At 37.4% G+C, this 20,921-nt stretch overlaps 1 protein-coding gene across 9 annotated transcripts in view; it reads left to right on the top strand.

Annotated features, from left to right (window-relative positions):
* ZNF385B (zinc finger protein 385B) overlaps positions 1-20,921 on the top strand; it is a 510,100-nt gene that overhangs the window by 381,079 nt on the left and 108,100 nt on the right. The window contains exon 1 of one of the 9 annotated variants that reach the window (XM_072612532.1): positions 10,254-10,561. The exons of the other annotated variants lie outside the window; for them this stretch is intronic. The gene's annotated coding sequence lies outside the window, so the exon portion shown is untranslated. Of the gene's footprint in view, positions 1-10,253; positions 10,562-20,921 lie in introns of those variants that run through there. 9 annotated transcript variants of the gene reach the window in all.

Below are 20,921 nucleotides of genomic sequence, written 5' to 3'. Positions count from 1 at the left end.
ATACTGGTTTGCCATTTCCTTCTCCAGCTCATTTTATAGATGAGGAAACTGAGGCAAACAGGGTTAAGTGACTTGCCCAAGGTCACACAGCTAATGAGTTTCTGGGGTCATATTTGAATCCAGGTCTTCCAAACACCAGGTCTGGCGCTCTGTCACTGTGCCACCTAGATGGAGCTCTCTCTCTTTGTGTTTGATACCTGTAAGTGGATGATTAAAGAATTAAATGATTAAAAGGTTTTTTAGAAGTACCCTTAAAGTATGGCATACCCTTTCTGATGTCAGAGGATTGCCTAGAGCAGGGGTGGGGAATTATTGAATTCAGTCAAAGGGCTGCACCTGAGGACCTAGAGGGCTGCTTGTGGCCTTGAGGTCGCAGGTTCCCCGCCCCTAGCCTAGAGAATCCCCTTAATTTCATAATGATATTAAAGGTGAAATGAAGTTTGATCTAAACATTCCTTAGGAATTTCCTATAAGAAATAAAAATATTTTGATATTGGGTACAGTAAGGAGGCACTTGCAATTAAATATTTCAGTCCTTTATCTGACAGTATTAATTTAAAACAGATTTGAGAAGCTTTTAGGCATTGAGTCACGTAGGTTTGGCAGCTGCTGACATCTTCTATTTAACTTTTAACTGTTCTCATATGGAAGGTGCTATACTATTCATATGAGAGTGATTGTATACCATCTCCATAGGAGAGAAAAGATGTCCTAGATAGACCCCATTTCATGGTTGTTTGTTTTCGTCTTGTATTTTAAAGCAAGGTAGGGATAGGGATCTGCTTTCTAAGACTATCCAGTGTACTATATGAACTCATAATATCGGGACAGAACTCAAAAGAGATTGGATGCAGCAAGAGTATTTAAGCTTCGAATATTTACAAGATAAGGCAAGATTCATTTCCCAGTGTGTCCTTCTCTCCTCTCTTTTGCAGCAAATTCTGGTCCTTGACTTATTGGCATCTGACTTCTCTAGAACTGTAGCAATCATTTATGTAAATAGTTAATCTACTTATATAGGCAAGAAACAGAACAGAAGGCCAATAGTATGCCATTACTGACAGATTGATAGGCAGGAAACCAAATGAATAGCCTTATGAATCAGTCAGAACAATGAGTTTTTATTAAACCCCTCCTTTGTGGCAAACACTTTGCCAAGAGTTGGAAATTCAAAAAAGGGCAGAAAACAATTCCCTGCCCTCGAGGAGCTCATGCATAATGGGGGAAGACAGAATGAATGAACATATAATGTATGTGTGTATATACATACATAAGATTTAAAACCATGTGGTTTTATGTATGTATATGATTTTAAACCATGTATGTCTATATATACATGCATATACACATTATATAATTTAAAACAAATGAGACAAAAGCTGAGGTAAAAGGGACAGGTTTCATTTTTATGCTAGGAAGTAATCACTAAAACCACCAAGAAATTCTTGGCCTGGAAAGAGTTGTGTCCTCCCCTCAAAGGAGGGTTTTCTCAGACTTTTCTTAGAAGGGAGTAACTCGTAATCCTCTAAGCTGCAATTGAGCAGAGAGGCTGTTGTCTTGAAGGGGTACCCTGATCCTCCCAAGAGTTGTCCAGTGGGGTGATTCTTACCTACTTCTGGGGATTCATATAGGTACAAATGAAAGATGTCTTCATCTATTACCTTTATTTCCTCTACTCTCTCCCTCTTCTGAATCTTCTACATGAGGTTGTGTTTTTTTCCCCGATTCTGATCCTACCAGTTGATAGTGTCATCCTCTCAAAATCACCTTGTATCTTTTTATATGTAATTGTCTATAGCTAGATATAGATGTAGCTTCTTGAAGGTAGGATCCATTTTCTCTGTATCCCCCCAAACTGGCAAAGAGCCTGGCCCATTGTGGAGATTTAATAAATACTGACTGACTGACTCTTTGAGGAATCAAGAAAGCACTTGCTAAGATTTTAAAAGCTTTGGGCAAGAAACTGTAGAGTTGAGGAATATAGGTACTCTTTTTCATCACTGCTTCCAGTTGAAGATGGGGATTTCAGAAGAGAGAGGCAGATTTTCAAAATGAATAGCTAATTAAGAGATAGTATCTGATAAAAGGATTTGTATTTCTGCATTTTTTAAAAGATAATTTATTTTACATCTATTATCTTATCTTACCATCTCCTTTCTCCAACTGAACAATATTAAAAATAAAACCCTACTCTGCATCGTGTCTTAAAATGCAGGAATTACGTAGGCTGTAGGGCAGTGTTGAAGCAGGAATTACATAGGCTGTAGGGCAGTGTTGAAGCATACCTGACAAGGAGTGGCCAAATATATCTATCTGCCTTATGCTTTATGAATATAATTTATTTTTTATTTTTCATATTATTACTTTATTCATGTGCTATTTTATTACCTCTCTGTATACCTATTGAATATGAAAGAGAAAAGAAGGCTAAAATAAGGATAATGTTTTTGTTGTCACCATGGAAATAGATGTTAGCCAGTTTTCATGAGCAAAATCCCAGTACACAAGTAACACCAACCTGTTTATGGACTTGGGAGCTTCCCTGGTCAACCTCTGAGTAAGATTTTTGTAAGACATTGGCTGCTGAACAACCTCATGGTTCCTCTTCAAGATGTGGTTTAACGGTTGGAAAAAATGAAGGAAATAGGCAAAGAGTCCAGTTATAGTGACTGCTTAAAAAAAGATGGGAAAAGCATACCCCGTGAGGGAGCCGAAACAGTCCAAGGCAATTGAGCCCCTCCAAAGGGACAAGAGCAATGCCAACAATTTGCAGAGGAATGAAAATGAACATATGAATGACTGTAGTAAACACAGTGCTGATCCTGGCTTGTAATCTCTCAAACTGGTCACTGGCAGTCCATAGAAGTGATCAACACCATGATTTAAAGGGTGGTGACAAGTTATCTCTGCTGTTACAGTTTATCCCAAGGTGCCACTTTCCTATCAGGACTGCAGAGTAGTCATGGTTCTTTAAAAGCTTGGCCAAAGTGATTTCATTTGCAGGCAGTCCACCTGAAGAAGATAAAAATAGGAACGCTCCAACTTAGAGTGTGAAGTCATCCTTGATGGTACAGCCTGTCAGGAAGGCTGCTCTACTTGGGGTACACAGTGGAGATGCAGCTAAGTGCTGAGTGAATTCCACTCAACCTTTGGCTATCCTTTCAATATTAAGAGTTCTTAGTGTTGAGTTTCCATAGCATCCAAGATCTACAATGCCAAGGTCATCTGTCATTGCCATAATAATGTTGGGCTTTGAAACTGCATCCCTGTTGACACAGCCATAGAATAACATGAGAAGAGCACCTTCATCTTCCCTCCTTTTTGTCCTGCTGCTCTTTACCTTCAAGAATCAAATGATTGGTTTCATAAGTTGAATATCCATAATACCCCTGAATTTCCCAGGTGATCCTTTACAGGTTTCCTCTCTCGCTCATCTCCATAGAGCTTACTTCAGAGGATCTTTTCCAAGGAGATACATCTACCTGACAACTGCCTCCTGCTAAACGGGAGAGTCAGATCATGGTCAGAGCCCTAACAGAGACTCTCCAAATGGAACCAACTGAGGGGAACTTCTTGTTAAGAAGCAAGAATGAAAGGCTCTGATCCCTTCACTGTTAGCCATAACTGTGATGTTTAAAAAGGTTTGAGACACATAGTTTCTGGGTAATTTAATCATTTTATTAATAAGGCTAACAGGTTATTATTGATGGTCATTTGGCCATCTCTCTTAGACCAGACCTATGAATATAATTTAAAGGGTTGTAAACTGAAAAAGAAAGAGAAAAAGCAAACTACCAGCATAAATCCACAAGGTTAGAGTATAGAGAAGCTTCCATATAGGAAGAAGAGAGAGATGCCCAGAAATTCACAGGAGACAAAATCCTAGAATGGAGTCAACAATAAAAACTTACAGCTTCAAATATTACCTATAGTACACATGCGTGCACATACACACACACACACACACGCACGCACACACACACACATACCACTAGATATTTTTCCAAAAAAAAAGTGTAGTGTGTGGTCTATAAAATGTATGACAGTGAAATGATTTTTATTGCTAGCAAACACTCTAGAATGTATGAATAAAGAGATGGCCATTGGCCCATTTAGAAAAAGAAGTTTTAAGAATGAGGAGACAGTATGGCTTTATCACAAATAGATCGTACCAGTCTCATCTCATTATCTTTTTCTAGCACGGTTGCTATACTTCTAGAATTTTATTCTCTGATATACTAAAGAACTTATAGGTGTGGTTCCTTATAAATTAGCACTTAATTACATGCTTTTGTATTTTTTTCCTCTAATTATTTCTTGTGTGATGAGATTTCAGTTATCTAACTAGGGTAGGGACTAAATCTTACTACTCTGATATCCATCCAGAGGGTCCAGCCCTCTGACAGACAGACTCCTCATACCAGGAGTCCTGCCTTAACCATTTTGAAGTATATCATTTAGCCTTTTGTCAATCTTATGAAGCATTCAGATCCCTTTTGAGAAGAATATTTTGAAAAAAATCATAATATAAGGAAATGCTAAAATTCAGAGAAAAGTTAGTGAAAATAAAGATACACACACATATGTATATATATATATATACATATATATATATGTATATACTTATCCAAATTCACAGACCCTCAAAAATCTATCCACAGACCCTTTGGTCCATGAACTTCAAGTTAATAGCCCCTGCTCTTGTACAAAAGAGGTACAAAGGGAGATTTAGAGAAGTGGAGTAATAATACCTACCTAGACCTTGTGGAAGATGCTTTAAGGAAGAAGCTAATTGAACTAATTTTTAAGGATTTAAACATCTCATAAAAATTCTGTAATTCTGAGTCTATAAGAATACAGGCAATTTATTACTATATTCAAGGCACTGAGGAGAAAAAGACTGGGAAAAAAGTCTCCAACTTCAAGGAATTTAGAATCTTTGAACTGAAGGTGGGTCAGATTCAAGAATATAAAAGTGAGATGATAAGGTCTGTACAAGAGGCTTTGCTCTGGGGTTTGAAGGGAAGACACAGCACTTATTAGAGAGACTGTGGGAGACCGAAGGTTTCGTCAGCCTTTTGAATGTGGGGAGACATGGAGCCTGAGGAGTCCAAGGTGATTTATCATGCTCAGATCACATCAGCAAAGCTTTTTAAAAATTCAAATAAAAGAGATTGAATTAAGCAACATTTACCTTGTACAATTTCACGTGGTTGCAAGATAATCAGACCAACATACCAGTGGGATGGAAAGATAGGAAGGCATTGAACAGAGAAATGGTACAAAGATAATGTTTGGGAATTGAGAGTATCAAGAAAATCCTGTAAAGGAAACAGTATAAGGAAATGGCAAGCCTAGATCATCTCTTTAGTTATAGGATTGCCCGTAAAAAAGTCAGAGACTTGTGAATAATTAAATTTACAAATCAGATAAATGGAGTGGGGTGTTCTTTCTTATTATGAAAGTATTGTTCACTTGACTAAAAGATTAATATAAGGGCATCTTCAGGCAGTGAGCCCCAGCTCCAACTACCATCCCTCCACCCAGGTAAATGTTTGTTTAAAGATCATTGAGCAACAGAGATTGGAGTGGGGGAAAATGTAAAGTGACAATGCAAGGAGCCACTGTCAATTTACAATTAGAGATGAAATTGAAATATATCTGAAATTAAGTACAAGTAGATTTGAAAATATTCTTTGATTTACAGTGTTTACATCCATATAATGTAGTAAGAAAAACCCTGGATTCAGGACCAGAAGAATTAAATTTGAAGCTTGGCTCCTTACTATGTTTATCTTAGCAAATCCCTCAATCTTGGAAAAGTCTCAGTTTCCTTAACAGTTAATAACAAAAGTAAAGAAACACCCCACATGGTTATCCTAAGACCAGATAAGATGATATATGACTTTCATGAAACAGAGGATTAGGAAGACCTGTGCTGAGAATGCTGGAGGAGAAATATTCCCTAAATCCTTGCATTCCCTTCTCACTGGCTACTGGGCAAGAATAGAGGAAAGAATTGTGATCTTAATTTCTCACATGTTTATGTTAATAACTCAATTAGAACTACTTTAAAAATACTTTTTAAGTGTCGCTATTAGTGTGTCTCTAATTCCAGTATAAGTACTATTGAACTGTTATTACTATGATATTATTGCTACAATTGTAAGACTACAATGGCTAATATTATGGTTCAATTGTAAAATGTAGACTAGCCTAGAAGCCTTAGAATGTTTCTATGGGAAAATGCCAAATGAGTTCCAAGCAACTGAAAAATGAACTTTTGGAACATATTCCATTTGCACATTGCAAACTACTTGTACTTGATTATCCAACACAGGAGCTATTTATTTCTTGGCAAAACTAATGGTTATCAAATTAATCCATCAGTAAGCATGTATATGTGTAACATTGTATTAGACTGAATAATAGATTTTTATTGTAATTAGAGGCCAATATGTGACCAGGGATCCATGTGGGACTAAGGGCTCTCTCCCTGCCCCCTATGGTCATCCGCTCCCCTACTATGAGGTGTCCACAGGGAGGCAGAATAAATATCTGTAGCCTCTTTCTCCCCTTTCAAACATTGTCCAAGGGAGGCTTTAATTTCTGCAAGAAGGGGAAGCAGAAGGTTGGGAATAGAAGCCATTCTGCTCTCCTCAAATAGAGGTATTATTGAGCTAGAATTATATCTATCTGCTCCCTTAATTACTGTTTGTCTAGGGCATATGATTAGGTTCAATCTAACTTCTGACAACTTTGTTTCATTATTAGGGGCACAGGAGATCCCATTCTCTATACCTAGGTTTTGACCCCTTACCCACCAAACACTAGTTCCACATGACAAATACCAAAGAAACCCACTTATCCATATCATAGCAAAACAGAAATGAGAGAAGATATACATGGGAAGATATATACTAGAAAATATAGAATGAAGTTCTCTCATTGGGAAGCAAGTAACTCAGTTCAACCAAGAACCCAAAGGGAAACTCCCCAACATCACTAGTGTAGCAAGCTGGGCACATGCACATGATGGCTACTGGCTCTTCCCAGAGTCTTTTCCTGAAATGGGGATGTCCTCTTTCATCTTCCCTCTCAAAGCCGGAAGCCAAAAGCCACTAGACTCTTGAAGAGTCAGCCTTTCCCCTCTTGCCAAGTGCAACCCACCCATCATGCAAGGCAGTCTTCATCTCCATCAATGAAAAAAGAGAGAGACTTTGGGACAGGATCTACACTTAGAGTTTTCTTTCCTCCCCACCCCCTACTCAATAGTCTCATAGTCTCATGGTGAGAGAATAGAGCTTTTTATACAACTTCTCCCTTTTTGCTCTAAGTCGAATAGTTGCCAAGCCTCTTCAGAAGTGATTGCCCTTATGCTCTGTGGCTATGAAGAAGTTTATACAGATAGGGTGTAGAAGCAGAATACTGTTGGGAGGGGAAGGGGACAACCTTATCTTTCTCTACTATATCATAAGCTGTCTCTTCATCTTTTTAAAAAATTTCTGTTGCCCTTCATCAGCTTTTCCTTCACTTGTGTGTTTTAGGTAATAGTGCACCATGATAGCTTTCTACAGGTCTTGAAGTTTTTCCTAATGTATCTCCCAAATACTCTTTCTTTTCCCCATATAAATGGCAGATTGATTGTATGTAAGTGGTTATATGTGGCTTTAATTTTCTTGTGCATTAAATGCTATGGTATGCAGCGTTAATTTAGGGGGCTTGCCCTGAACCTCTGTGTTTTTGCATTCCCCTCCCCTTGATCTCATAAGCAGAACAAGTAGGTATGGGCCAGGGAGTGAAAGGGAGAATGCACAAGTAGAGAAAGAAGGGAGAAGGATACGGAACTTGTTCTTTCTCTTCCCTGGGGTGTTGGAAAAGAAGACTATACAAAAGTGGGGGAAAGGTAGGGGGGTGGGCAACCAGTGTGCATACTGAAATAGACAAGAAATAGTTGAACAAACATACATGAAGAGTTTACTGTAGAAATTCAATAGGAAAATGAGGGGATGGAGGATACAGACTTTCTGATCTTGAAGAGAGAATTAAAAGGGGAAAGCAAAGAATTAGAATCCAAGGGCACGTCATATTACCTAAGATATTTAGGGAATACTTGAACAAATTGTGACATGAATTGAATGAAATATTATCACTGCATAAGAAATGATGAGACAACTTCAGAAAATCATGAGCCAAAGCAGTGAGGTGAGCAGGATCAGGAGAGAATACTTTATTCGTTGACTAACATTGTAAAGAAAACCAATTTTGAACAAACTTAACAATTCTGATGAAAGCAATGACCAGCTATGTCTCCAGGAGACATATTACCCAATTCCTAATGGGGTGGCAGTGGGCACCAAGTACAAAAAAGACAGACATACATTTTTTGCAGATACCCACTGTATGAGTTCATTTTGTTTGTTTTTACGTATTTGTTACTGGGGTGTTTTTTGTTTTGTTTTTGCTCCCCCCTTGCTTTATTTCTCTGATTTTTTTAATTAAGGGGGGACACTCAAGGGTTATCAGAAGATTTGAAGTTTCAAACTGAATTCTCTTATGGTCAGGTGTGTGTGTAGAAATGCTCTTTACACTAGTCTTTAAATTCATTATATAGTTTTTAAAAACCTGTGATGTTAATGTAAAATGGCTTTGTGCTCTTCAAATCCTTAATAATTATTCACAAATTGATTGAGCTTATTTAGACTAGACAGAGAAACCCTCATGCAAGGGCTACTTTATGTAATGAGCATGTTGACTGCTCTATCTCATTAATCACTACAGGCTTACCTGTCCTTGAAAGTGACCCAGTGAAACCAGACAGAAACAGACTGCCAGATCTCTGAGTTTGTGTTGGTGGAATGAATTCTCTTTGGCATGCCAGTGCCTTGGTAGTTCACTTCAGTTATTATTGGCCCTGACTGGCACACAAGCAAGAGGGCCATGCCAAAGGTGCAATATTCTTTCTGACATTTGGAAGCATCAGTCACTTCATGTCTTTTTCCTTCAATGAAGTATCCCTTAAGTCAACTCATCAGTATCAATGACACACAGCTTACCATAAGTAAAGCAATGGTCTGTTTATTGGTTCCATTGCAACTTGAGTGTATAAACACAAAGATTAAAGATGTTCTGATTATGTGGGCAGATGTCACTATGTAAGGAGTAAAAATGCTTACAGATACATGTGTGTGAATAATTTATCATCATCTTCATTTGCTGTTTTTAGGAGTGCTTTAAGGAAAATTCTTCAGTTAGCTTTTTATGCCATAAAGATCACTGGACTTGGAATCAGAAAGTTTGAATGTGAATCTTAGCTCTTTTAGCTCCTAACCTGGGTAAGCTTGGCCAAATACTTATTTGTTTAAAAAAAAATACTTATTTGTAAAATAACCTTTTTTGGCGGGTGAGAGTAAGGACTGGACCTGTGATTTCATTGGTATAGGGAACTCCCAGTAAGGAAATTTGATCTACTGATAAGAATGGCAACCACTTTGTAACTTTAAGAGGTTAAGAGATTTGCCCAAATTTGTGTTAGAGATGGGACTTGAAACTAAATCTCCCTTACTGAAGCTTTCTACCTACTATACTCCATTGCCTCTCCTTAGGAATAACAGTACTTGTATTACCTTCTTATGAAAGTCAAATGAGGAGAGTGATATATGCAAAGTATTTTTGTAGGCCTAATGTAAATGTAATCTGCTATTATCTTTCTTATTCATGAATATTAGTATTCAATAGGAAGAAGCTTCTGTGAGATAGTGGATAAGAGGACATGCCTTGGAATTCAGAAGGCCTGCATTTAAGTTCTTCCTCTGTGACCCCCTAAGAAAGTTATTTAATTTCTCTCTGATCAAGCCAACTCTGTAAGGATATAGATGGCAAAGTCCCTGACTTGCATTTGCAGGGATCTTCCAAATATATATTTCTCATACTTATCACATCAAGGCAAAGGCCAAAACAAAAACAAATCATCCTCCAAAACCAAATTAATTTCAATCATTTTGAATACAAAATTTATTTAGAGTTAAAAGTCATCTGAATTTTTTAAAGCCATTTACTCACCTAATTAGTGAGATAATATTTTCCCCTTAAAATCTTGACTTTTAGAATTCTACCATGATAAAACAGATTTAGGTTAATTTTTTAAAACACAAAAACTGGATTGCCGTAAAAATAAAATTTTCCTTGCTTCCATTTTTTTTTTGTTAACAATGATTCTATAACAGGTCCCTGGTAGTCTGAAAAATACTTAGAAAACTGATATGCAATAAAACAAGTGTCAGTCTTTTACTTTCTGTTTGGTTGGGTGTCGTCCGTAAGTAAACTGCCCTCCCTCTGGAATCAAGTTGCAAACACAATCCTCCATAGTAATTAGAGCTAAGCACCAATTACAGTACGTCTGATTTGTTCAGACTTAGTGCCTGCCAGTCCGCTGTTTCCTAGCACCACGTATCACAGAAGCACCAGGTTAAAATGATGGAATTATTCATCTCTAGATGCAATAATACCTCATAGAGTGTTGGAATAGAGAAGTGACTGGTCTGCAAACATTAAAACTAAGGTAAGCATTTCTGATTGACCAGTATTTGCACCTCCATGAAGTAAGAGAGAGAACATGAGAGAACTGAGGATGGAAAGAGAACACTGAAAATTAATTTATGGAGAAGTGAGGATGTTTAGAGCTAAAGTAAATATTAGGTTTGTTGGTATCGCTCCTTCCTCCATCCAAAAATGTATCCTATTCTTCTCCCTCTAAGCTTTTATGAAATTACAAGGTAGATATCAAGTCAGGTCTTGCTGATTTTCTATGCAGGCTGAAAATATCGCCAGGTTCTAGAATTTCTTTTGTTCTTTGCAGTATCTTAGTTTATTGCGTTTCTTTAAGTTTGTGGTGTATCGCACCCACAAATCAGTTCAGGCAAGGACTCAGTGGTTTGGATATTTTTCGTATTTCTTTGATAGAGAAATCTGTCTGGAAACCAGGTGAGCTGAGGTCTCTGAAGGGGTATTTCCTAGGCTGAAGTTGGACTCATGTTTACAGGTATATAAGGCAGAGTTTTCATATCCTGGCTTTTCCCTCTGCTTTGTCCCGTGGCTTCTATGCCCAGAGGCCCTTCTTTCCTCAGTTTTGCCATTTGTGAAACATTGGATAGATGTTGTTTGTTTGGAAAAGACACTCAAGGTGCGAGTTGTTTTGAAGGTGTTGTCGTTTTGAAAAATCTCTGGAGGGAGGGGTTTCTGATGACTTCAAAGTATTGAGAAAGCCTTTGGGTTTTTTTTTGCCTTCTTTGTGGATCAGAGGTACAAATATTGCAGTTTCAATGGATTGTTGCCAAAAGGAGTAACTGAAACTAATATATGTTGATCTTTACTTGTAAGTAACTTAAGCCGCAAATCTGTAGCTAAAGTGATTAGCTTTAGATGAGTAGGATAATTCAGTGGGCTTATCAAAAGACAGGTGACTTGGAACTGGAAGGCCAAACTTTAATGCTGGCTCCACATTAGGGGGGGTATCGGTGTGTGTGGGTGTCTGTATGCATGTGTGCTCACGCACGTGATATCAAATAATTCTTTTTCTGAATCTGTTTCATGTTCTTAGAATGAAGATAATACTGATATATTTGACAAGCTTGTAGTAACAGCTAACAAATAATGTAAAACATGTGAAAGTAGTTTTGGACTCTTTGGAGAAAAAGTACCTAGTACTTTATAAATCCAAGGAATCATCACAGTTATAGCCTAAAAATGAATTGCTATAAAAAATTTTTTATTGTTACTGTGCATCCAACTTAAGTTCCTATCTGTCACACTGTATCACACAAAGTACAAGTACCATATTCTTCCCCCATAGAAAAGCAATCCTCAGGTGCTGCAGCTGGTCTAGCTACATTAGATTTAGCTAGAGATATGTTCTGATTTAATTGTTTGATTTGTTCACAGGGCCAGTTCTAATAATAATATCCTGAAAATAGCATATTTCTTGCTTTTGCCTTTTGATTTGTGGAGACAAGTATTGGGGGTGGGAAGAAATGTAACAGTAAAGATAAAGGTAACCCCCTTCTACACACTTATGTGTACACACACACACACACACACACACACACACACACATATCCATTGGGCACTTTTTATTTCCTGCTTTTTAATAACATGTTACTCAAAGTTTAGAAAAAAATGGCTGCTTACAACTCCAAATATAAAGAGCATACAATTTGGGGACCTTGGGTTTCTGTATTTTTAACTTAAACCAAAACATCCTTCCCCAACATGAATTTGTTGAGCACTTGACACACTTTTATGTAATATTTAATTTTAATATGTGTTATAAAGAAAAGGGAGTTTCCAAATGATGTTTGAGACAGAAGAAAGGGGGAGGAGGGAAAGAACAACATACAAACTGACCATAGCAGTTAAAAGTGACAATTCCAGGAACAAATTCATTTTAGACACAGACTAAAAGTCAAAAAGAATGAGTAAAGCAAGGGTGATGTGGTCCTCTATTCAAATCAATTTATGGGTTTCCAGGAGTAGATCAGTGATCAGTAAATAACAGAAGTTACAGTTGCATGTAAAATGGTGTACAGCACCTGTCTTGCTTTTTCTTTGTTTCCCCTTATTTTATTTTCCTATATTTTATTCATATGTGAAAGAGGAACATTAACGATATAAAATGTTTCTCCTGGAAATACCTGCCCATTCCTTTATCCTCCAAAACAAGTTACTGACAAATGCTTACTACCATGTATTAGTCCATACTAGTATGGACCACTTACCTATGTAGTACTACGTCTAATCTATCTATCGGGGCCTTTTGCTAGTCTCTGGAAGATAAGAAAATAAAAAATGGCATGCAGTCATTATAGAAACATATAAATAAATATAATCCATCGGCCAAAATCTTTGCAGGATGGTCTAATGCAGGTCTTATGGAAAGAGGGCTGTGTTTAGAGTACTAAAGTTTTCATCTCAGTTCTGTAGTGAGCTTGGGAAAGTCCTTTAACCTCTAAACTGCAGTATTTTCGTATGCCAGGTGAGGACTTTAGACTAGCTGATGTCTAACAACCTATCTATGCCTAAATCTCTGGTCTATAATGAGTCTCATAAAAAGATACAGATGACTGAAATGTCTGATGGTATTTTGAATATCACCAGTACCCTAAGGTCTGGTTGAGAAAAAAATAACAAATGGTGTTCATTTTCACATTTTCAGGATCCTGGTTTGAATATGGAAGAGCAAATCATGGGGAGGGCCCATTTTGCCATGTGAAGTGGAATTCCATTTGGACCAAGTGTCCACCCCATAAAGGGTACAAAGCTTTTTTTTCTCCATTATTCCTCTTAAGTCTCCCAACAATCCTAGGAGAAAAGTAGTTCAGTGTTTCTTAGGAAATGAAGGCAGTCGATTACCAGGAGCTGCTGTTTCCCTGCTTTGTCCAAGAGGGACCAGAAGCCCCATCTAACTTAGCCACTATTCCAATTGAATTTATTCCTAGCCAGGTAGAGTTTTACCTTTCTGGCCATTTATGATGTCTTCCTTTTGCCATCTGTGTCACTTGTGCTAGTAAATAAAGTCCTATAGCGTAAACATTAAGTTTTAAAAAATAAAAGGAGCATCCTTTTTAATGTTGAAATCTCTAGCAGTTCCTCTGCTAACATTTTCTGTTATCACTGGCTGCTGATCAACCTCCCCAGGTCACTTGCTTACCTCTGCTTTCTCTCTGCTATATGTAGGTGATTCCCCACACCACACACATCACCTTTACTAAGGATGGTAAGAGGTGGAGTCAGGGTGATGTGCAGTCCACAGTTACTGGAAGCTATTAACAGACAGTTACTGCTGCTTAATAACAAAGATGACTTCTCTCCAAGTGAAGTTTTTCCCAGTGGCTTTTTCTAACTTTCTTGGCCACTAAGATTTCCCCCCAAATCCTCCAACTCTAGCCTTTGAGGCTTCTGGACAACAACAGAAAAGGATTTTGCAAAGCACCAAAAATGAGTATTATTTAAAGAGGATGCCACACACCTTGTAATCACAAAAGTTTATAGTGTAGTGTGATTTCCTTTGGTGTGGGCAGGCATTTGTTAATGGCTTGGAAAGTTTTGGTTAATACTTAAACAGAAGAAGCTTCCTCCCTCCAGCAAAGGTGGGATTAAAAAGTAGTTACAGAGTAAACATTAACTGTTTCTTTAAACTGAACAGTCATTCCATGGTATCCTTTTTTTTCTGATTAAAAAAAAAGCAAGAAAAAAGAAAATGAATTGTATTCATGTAGCTTTTGAATGCAGAACACCTACATTCATTCCAATAACTTAAAATTTGATTTATCAAATAAAAGAAAACAAAATGTGTAGCCTAAATTGAAGTTTATCCTGGTGGCTTTGTATGCTGACCTCCACAGCTGCTGTGTTCCAGCCTCCTTCAGTCAGGACCACTTGTGTGAATTATAGAGGAGAGGACTCAGAGCTGAGGCAGCAAGGAGGATCAAATGGTAGGGCTGCTTTAATTGGCTGTAATGGAAAATCAGTTGCCATTTCTTAGATAAAAGTGCCTTTTTCAATACTTGTGACTTCCATCAATATAAAAACTGCCAGCAGGAATTCACTGACAAATGCAGGTTTTCTTTGAAGTGCTCTAAATTCCTTTCACTGACTCAACCAGAATGGTTAAAAGGATATTTTAATAGACTTGGTTCCGTTTTCCTGTTCAGAACTTTTATAAAGTGATACAAAATGGTGCATTGTATGGCCTGAGTCTTCTCTGATTTATTAAATTTTAATCAACTAACATGTTTATATTTGTAAAGACCTGTACTAAGATTATCTCATTTGAGTCTCACAATATGCCTATCAGGTAGGTACTATAGGTATTAGTTGACCCATCTTTATAGGTGAGGAAACTGAGGCTTTCATAGGCTGTTACTTGCCTATGTTCACATAGCTGTTAATTTTCTTTTCTTTTATTTGGTAAATCACATTTTAAGGTATTGTAACACATGTAAGTGTTCTGCATTCAAAAGCTACATGAATACAATTCATTATCTCTTTTCTTGTTTTTTTTTTAAATCAGAAAAAAAGGGATACCATAGAATGACTGTTCAGTTTAAAGAAACTGTTAATGTTTACTTTATAACTACTTTTTAATCGCACCTTTGCTGGAGGGAGGAAGCTTCCTCTGTTTAAGTATTAACCATAGCTGTTCACATACGGAAGCGGGATTCCATCCCAGGTCCACCTGACTCCAAGGATGTTACTCTCCATACATTGCACTAGATTATTTATGAACAAAGCAAAGATGACTAATTTCCCATTAGACTATCTCCCCCTGAAATAATGGACTAAGAACTGCTGTTCTCAAATTCACAAAGAAAAAAAATGGTCAAATAAAAATCTTTTTTACTTTCCCAGGGTTATTATAAAAAAATTTAAATTGATTTTTATAGAACTTAGATTGTGCAAACTTGAATCATGTAATCTGATTTTTTCTCCCTGGCAGATCAGTGGGTTATATAACCTTGCCACTAACAAGCTATAGGACTGGGGCAAGTCCTTAACCTTTCAGGATCAATAGCTTCTATATCTTTAAGATGATGGCATTAGAAAGTTAGCTTGGGGTTCTCTAAATCAGAGTTTACAAGATCCTTAAAACCAAGGGTAGGACTCCTGAATTGTACAAGAAACTTCTGAGATCTTCCTAAAAATTTCCTATAAGAGACTAAAACTAAATTTCCAATTAAATTTCCAAATAGTCCTGAAACATTTAGTTAAGTGAGGGCTAGATCACAAAATGTTACAGATAGAAGGGACTTGAGTCCTTTCAGAAAAACAGCATCCACATGTTCAAAATGATGGCAATAGAGAGGCTGATCTTTAATGTCCCTTCCCTGAGCTTTAGGGGTCTTATAGACCCTGATCAGAGAACCCCAAGTAGTCCTGACAGTGCTTTCCTGTTTTGGAAGAATAACTCTTAAACCCTTTGAAAACACTTTAACTCACAGAGCTGTTTTTACTGGGATGTCCAGATCAACTCACATTTTTTTAAACTGAGGAATTTTATCCTCTGAATGAGTTTCACATTCATCCACTAGGCTAGATAATTATAATATGTTGCTATCTGAAGAAACACCTTAATTAGTTACCTTCTTGAAATCATTCCCTTCCTGTGACTCTGAAATCAACATAGGATTCATGAAATTGTCACTTCCAAATAAGGATTAAATGGGGAGCATTTAAAACCCTTTGAAGGACTTGAGGATTGATTTGAATACCCTCTCTTCCTTTTTCAGTGAACTTCATATCATAGTTCTCTATGTTGTTTTGTTTCTAGATGGAAACCTCAGCAAAGGTTATTCTCAGGGGATCTGAGCTCATCTCAGAGAAGGAAGTTAAGTCTTCATTAATTATAAACCCAAAGTTCCTTATGAAAAGTCATCTGTAGAATTTGAATAAAACCATGCTCCAGAAATTCTTAGAGCTCTACAAAAAAACAACAAAAACTCAAAGGGTCACATTCAAACAATAGTTTGCATGTACATATGTGCTTTGTGACTTCCAAAGTACTTCAATGTGGCAAAAAGCATACATAGTGTAGGGATTCCCCACATTTGGAAATGAAGAAACCAAGATTCAGTGTGACTTGCCCAAAGTCACCGAACCAGTAAGTATGAGGCCTAGTAGGTTCTAATTAGAACCTTAAGTAGTCCTTGTAAGACCTTTCTCTATTAGAGAACCTTGGACTTGAAGCCAGGTTTCATAGCTCTCAAATTATACCGCACTGTCTCTCTTGATGCCTGAATTTATAAGAGCCTTGGAGGCTGGCTGATCCAGGGTGGAGTTGGCGATACTAACGGATCCCGTGCTAATATTTCAAATGCCTTGCATACTACATCAATTTTCTTTAAAAGTAAAATAAAATAAAAGCTATAAAGGTAGGGGGCTTGGTGCAACTTTACAATTTCCAGCCATCAAGGAGACACCCCCTACTGTCTGGTTTATGTTAGATGGACATAACATCTGAAATGCTGCTGCATCCCAAATGAAAGGGATTTTTTTTATAAACTCTTTTTATAAACTCTGGTGTGGTGCCACTCAACTCAAAGTAGATCATGACTTAAAATTTGCCATGTGGCCTCATTGCTATTTTTTGATGCATTTGACTTGGTTATTACTTGTAAACTTCAGTGGTGATGCTCCAGAGTTATTTTTAAAAGGAAGATGCTTTGCCAGGCTGCTACTGCTGTTCCTCCCCAGAGGACACTTTGAATTGCCACAGGGGAGACTCAAGAACAGGACTGAGCTTGAAAGTCTCTCTTGGTAAGCCTTTTGTTAGACTGAGCACCAGAGACACACATTGGTCTGATACTGTCTCTAGCATCACTGGATTGGCTGCTGCTCTCTGCTCACTTTCCTCCTAAAAATCCGTGTTCCAGGGAGCTTTTATTTCTTCACAAATCATTTTGAGCAAAGTCATCTTGACAGGAGACAAAATAAAGGGACATTTGCTCCAGAGATAGAGAAACTCTTCAGTTTTTGAAAGCTTATCTTTCCTTCATATCTGAATGAAGGTTGTACCTTGATTGAACCAATCACAAAGCACTGAGAGTTTAGTCTAATTATATTTGGGCTAGACGAAATACCAAGTGCTACTCAGAATTCAGAGAAAACACCATTCCTGACCATGAGAACCCCAGCCTAAATGGTGGGCCTAGATAGAACTTTTAGAAACATTGCTTCTTCATCTAAGATCTTAATAAATGTGAAATTTTCTTTGTAGGGAATTAGGATATTTAGTAAAACCTTATCAGAGAGGGAGAGACAGATCATATGTATACATATGTGTGTATGTAAGTACATATATATATATATGTATCTTACAAAGGATTACAGAGGATACTGGCTTTTAGTCACATATACTTTTTAAAATAATATTTTATTTTCCTCCATTACATCTAAAAACAATTTTTCGCAGTTTTTAAAGTTATAAGCTCCAAATTATATCCCTTCCAACCTCCCCTCCACCTTCATGAGACTGTAAGCATTCTGATATAGGTGATACAAGTCACACATACTTTTAAAACGGACAAAAATGGACCCTTTATAATAATGAAAATTTTCTTTGAAAACTTTTTGATTTGGCTTTATAAGGCAAATGTTTCCCATTGTCCTATTTTAAGTAAAAATGTTACGTTCTCCCATGGATGTCTTTTGCTTTGTACTAAAATTGAATTTTATCTGTTGCTGAGGCGGGCACGTGCTGAAGTGGCTCTGACAGCATTGAAGATATCCAGTGGTGAATTAGCACAATGAAATAAGATCACCAAAGTTCTTTGAAAAATACATGTTCACTTTATGCTGAAGTTTTAAAGAAAGAAAGAAACATTTTAATAACTTCTATTTCTCTTGAAGATTTCAGAGCCCAAAGATATGAGAATGTTGAAATAGCAGTTTCAGTGAGGAAAAGGACACTCCTGCATTGCATCATAAAACAAATCTGTCTTCTCGTGGTCTTCCAAACATTCATTTTTCAAAGCCTCACCAACCATATTTTAAAGTTATTTAAAGGCCAGATTGGAGGGAAGAGTTATCCAGGACCCTATAAAGAGCAAAGCCTAAATATGTTATGTGTAATTGATGAATGGTCCCATTACGGTTTTTTTTCCCACTTGTGAGGATACTGTCTATGAAGGTATTGCAGGTTGATCATTCCTTTGAAAGCATCTAAAAAGCCACAAACTCATACAATTGTCACTTCCATGTAACTAGGTGGGCCAGTGAATAGCATGATTGACTTGGAGTCAGGAAGACCTGCCTCAAACATTTACTAGGTGGGTGACCTTGGGCAAATCACTTTCCTCAGTTTCATGTTCCTCTTCTGTTAAATGAGGATAAAAATAACAATAATATCTACCTCAAAGAACTTCATGACATTTAAGATGATAGGAGCAAGACAATATATGTAAAGGGGTCTGCAGACCCTGTCACACGATAGAAGTCCTTGCTGTTATTATTTTCCATGGTATATATGTTTTATATATATTTATGTATAATATTTATATATCATATTTATAATTGTTGTTCAGTTATTTCATTTGTGTCTGACTCTTTGTGACCCCCCCTTGGGGTTTTCTTGGCAGAGATTGCCTTCTCATTTTACAGATGAGGAAACTGAGGCAAACAGAGTTAAGTGACTTGCCCAGGATCACACTGCTAGTAAGTGTCTGAGAGCAGATTTGAACTCAGGAAGGTGAGTCTTCCTGACTCCAGGCCCAGAACTCTATCCACTATGCCACCTACATGCCCAATATATATGAAATACTAAAATATTAATAAAAACCCCTTTCTGTTTTTCTCAGTTCAGATTATACTTTAGGTTGATGTCTTTGAAGTCCCCTCAATATCCCCTTAGGAGAATGAGGCTAAGCAATCGACAGAAATTGTACCAACAGGGTTTGGAGTTTGCAGTATTTCATAGTGTGCTCACCATGTGCATCAGTGAGCAAATGTGCAGGTGTGTGTGTTTATTTTTTGTGGGCAGCCTTGTCAACAGAAGAAAGCTGGCTGTGGCTAACTGTCCCCCTTGCTGCTCCTCCATTGCTCTCACCTCCAGCAGTCATGATGGATGGTACCTGACAGGAGCTGTTTTTTCTACAGTCGGCTCACATGTCAGGCCGAGGGAATCAGGATCTGAAAAAGGAAGGGTCAGGATGTTAAGAAGCTAGCTAAGGTACACAAAGTGTTTGGGGGTGTGAGGAAGGAAAGAACTAGAAAGAAAACAGAAGTACAAGTGTCTGGAGGCGATGGGAGATGAAAACAGCAATTTAGGCTCATCTTACATTTTTTTTTAATTTAAGAAGTTTTTGGTTCTGTAACTGGTACAACAGTAATAATGGCCTCTCTTCCTCCCTCTCTCTGTTCTCCTGTCTTCCTTTTGTGTTTCCTAGTTATACTTAGAATCACAACTGAAAGAAGATTAAGAATGTGAAGTGCTGTGAGTGGAGATAGGAACCCTCCCCTCCAAACACTATCACAGGATTAGGGCTAATGGAAGAACCAGACAAGTAGAGATGAGAGTTTGGAGTCACCAAGTTGTTTCCACCTTCCAGTTATAGGCCAGTTTAGCCTATAAACTGTTTCAGTGACATTTTGACCAAACAATGACATTTGACCAAATATTTTGTCAGGTGGATGCAGTTGCATTTCTAAAACATCTCTGCCATTTATGTCATTTCATTCAGTATCAAAAGAGTTATTCATTACTCAGTAGGTAGGCAATGACATATGTATGTGTATACATACGCACATACATAGTTGTGATTTAGCCAGTTTTGATAATGAAGTCAACCACCAACCCATTTAACAGCATATTCTAAGCATCTCTCCCCGAGAAAATGTACTTAGAACAAGTGACACTCCAAGTTCCAGATTGGCAGGGGTGGGGGGGAGAATCTGATTAAGCTACTTGTCTAATAGATTTTATTTCAGTTCATCCATATGAGTCAAACGTTCACTGAAAGGACAGTTTTGATAACTCTGAAATAAGAAGTACTTCTGAAAGAAATAACAAATTTATGAACATCACTCTGCTAAAACTTCCTAATTGTGATTTATTATAACTACCTATTTACAGACTTGTTCTTTTCTAGAGACTGAAATGATTTGGTTTGGTGTTGTAGTTCACAAAAGGAAGACCGTATGGAGATTTTGTAACTTAAACGGAGATCCAAAATCTTTTGTCAAATTCAAAGACTTAGGGAATAGTTTCAGGTGTTACTAAGTCTATAGATAGGTTCCATGAAATAACCATAAAAATGTACATGTATTACTGACACAGTTACCTGAGATTATACTTGTGTTCACCCATGTGATTATAGTGGTGGGTTGGGCAAGACATTTTTGATTTAGTAGCTATCTGTATCTCTTGAGGC

This window comes from Notamacropus eugenii, chromosome 5 (assembly GCF_028372415.1).
Source record: "Notamacropus eugenii isolate mMacEug1 chromosome 5, mMacEug1.pri_v2, whole genome shotgun sequence".
Lineage (NCBI taxonomy): Eukaryota > Metazoa > Chordata > Mammalia > Diprotodontia > Macropodidae > Notamacropus > Notamacropus eugenii.
Note: the sequence above shows the minus strand (reverse complement) of the source record. Positions and strands in the feature narration are given on the sequence as shown.